We start from the raw sequence: 2,958 nt of genomic DNA on the forward strand, positions 1-2,958 counted from the left end.
TATATATATATATATAGTTGACCGTAAAACTTAAATATAAGAAGGGGGACCTTAAAGAATATAAGGGTTGCGGTCAAAAAAGAACAAATAGTTTATAACTATTTAATGTCCGACTTTTCGCCTCACTTTTAAGGGCTTCATCGGGGCTAAAAAGATACAAAAAAAAAAACAACTAAGAACACTGCCACAATAAGGCAAATTAAGTTAGGATACATATTATGTAAAAATGGAGTGATAAGAAAGTACGTATAAATAAAAGGAAGGAAGATATAAAATGTTGCTATATGTTGCCACTTGTTTCTAACCTGGCTTCTCCTTCATTACCTAATAATCCTCCTAAGCGTCTGAAAAGAAGATGGCCTCGAGATCTTGTCGTCTAGAAATGTTATTGGAGTTCTATCAGTGGGTAGATTCTCCACATGTTTGTATCATGTCACTATGTCACCTACAGCAAATTTACTTGTATATATTTTTGTTATTATTTATTGTTAATTACAGTTGTAAAGGCGTCTGAAAAGAAGATGGCCTCGAGATCTTCTCCTCTAGAAATGTTATTGGAGTTCTATCAGTGGGTAGATTATCCACATGTTTGTATCGTGTCACTATGTCACCTACAGCAAATTTACTTGTTGTATATATGTGTATACAGTTGTAAATAACAATAAATAAATTATTAAAAAAAAAGGTTATTAAAATATTATTAGGTTTATTCAAGATTATTTTATATTAATACTATTTTATGACTTCCTAACTTTTATTTATATGTACTTTCTTATTTTATTTTTACAGAATATTTATCCTATCTTAATTTACCTTATTGTATCTTATTATTGTAATGTCTTAGTTTTTTTTTTGTATCTTTTTAGCCCTGATGAAGCCCTGCGAAATGGGGCGAAACGTCGGACATTAATTAGTTATAAACTTTTTGTTTTGTTTTTTTACCGCAACCCTGACCATCTTCTTATATAATAGGGGTGTTCATGATCTTCGGTTTAACATGTTAAATCGAAAAAAATTGCCTTCTTTTACCGTGGTAAAACGAAATAACATTGTAACATGGCTGAGAGTCTGTTACTTGGTCTGTTAAATGGAGAATGACGTCTCACAATAGACTAGTTGAGATCGCCGCCATTTTTGTTGTGACAGCTCAGTTCTTTCGTGTGTTTGTGGTATTCATATCCCTGTTATTAAACCAGAATGGATAATTTTAATGATACATTTGAGAAAAAAAAACAATGTAATTTCATTCTACTATCTGAAAATTTGTAATTGCTCGCCAGAAAAAAATCTCACTATATGAACCATGTAATTATTCTTAGGGGACATATGTCCCAGAATAAAGTTATTTTCTCATTTCATTTCATAAGCTAAACTTTCACACAAATTCCACTTTTCACTCACTCTAGGCATGTTGTAATTAATTACTTAAATCAAAACTGAAGTAAACAATAACATGAGGGTCTGGAAGGAAGGTTATAAACATAAAGGCTTATACAACAAGTTGCTAAGAAAATCCGCTAGGGGCTCTTATGCATTTAACATTTAACATGACTTCAAATAGGGCTGCTCACAATCCTATAGTTATAACATTTAACATGGTAAAACATTTAACATTTAACACAACATCATGAATACCCCTATTATAGATATATTTTGCTTTGATTATTAAAATATATACTTAATTCTCTATAACTAAACGGATGGTTAGGGAACAATGTAAGCCCTCGACCCTTCTTGTAGATCTGTTCGTAATGACCCCTTTCGGATCGTTTTTTTCCTCTCCAACCACATCATGTAACTCCTTCCAGACGCCTATAAACGGGACGTTTGAAACAGTTTTTTCCTTTGGCATGGCAGCTCGCCCTAAATCAGTTGAGAAGAGGGCGATGTGTCTGTCATTAGCTGTTCAAGAAAGAGATTTACCTTCTGTCACCTTCCACTTAGTATAACTGTCATATCTAGCGTTGGCTGCTAAGTTATAGTCTCTTATATCTTCTTATATAGCCTTTTCAATTTATCATTCTTACGTTTTATTGTTCCATTATTATATTTTTTATATTTAATTATTATTGCTAATTAATTACTACCCATGTTAATAAACACAAACAGTCTACTAACAATTTATTTAATTAACTTGATAATATTTATAATGGACGAAGATAGTTGACCGTATGAAGTAGATTGTAGGAAGATAGTGTGGCGGTCAATAAAGCTATCAAAATAGTAAAAGAAAACTATTAATTTTTACCAACTAGTACAAGAGCCAAGAAGAAAAAAAGTCAGAAATTACAGCTCAATTTTTCACTACATTAAAAAACATGTACTGAAATAGTAGTTAGTTAATTTATTTTGAAAAATCCATATCTCAGGAACTATGTGATGTACAGATGTCTATTAGCACTGCAATTAAAGCTTGTTAAATTTATCATAAAATAGTTTATAACCTTTATCTTTGTATGAGTAGTAGTTTTTATGATATTTCACAAAATGAATTCACAAAATTTTAATGTCTAGTCATTCCTATAAAAAATTGGAATTTTGGAAAAATATATCATAAGACGCACATATGTCTGTCAACACTCAAAATAAAGAAAATTTAATTTATCATAATACTATAAAGTAGTTTATGACACTTATCTTCGTAGGGGTAGTATACGATCATATGATATTCATATATGAATATAAATTTGGCAAGTGAAAATTTGTCCGAACAATAAATTTATTTTAGCAATTTTCATGAAAACTACTTTATAGCTCATTAAACTAGCTTTAATTTGAGTGCTAATAGACATCTGTACGTCACATAGTTCCTGAGATATAGATTTCTCAAAATAGATTAACTAACTACTGATATTTTAGTAAATTTTTTATGGAATGTTGCTTTTTAAAAAACTATATCTCGTGATTGAAGAAGTTTATCGGGGGGTGCGGTCAGCAAAGAACAACATAAATAAACAA

Source organism: Halyomorpha halys, unplaced genomic scaffold (assembly GCF_000696795.3).
Source record: "Halyomorpha halys isolate HHAL.00 unplaced genomic scaffold, Hhal_1.1 Scaffold3.1, whole genome shotgun sequence".
NCBI classification, from domain to species: domain Eukaryota; kingdom Metazoa; phylum Arthropoda; class Insecta; order Hemiptera; family Pentatomidae; genus Halyomorpha; species Halyomorpha halys.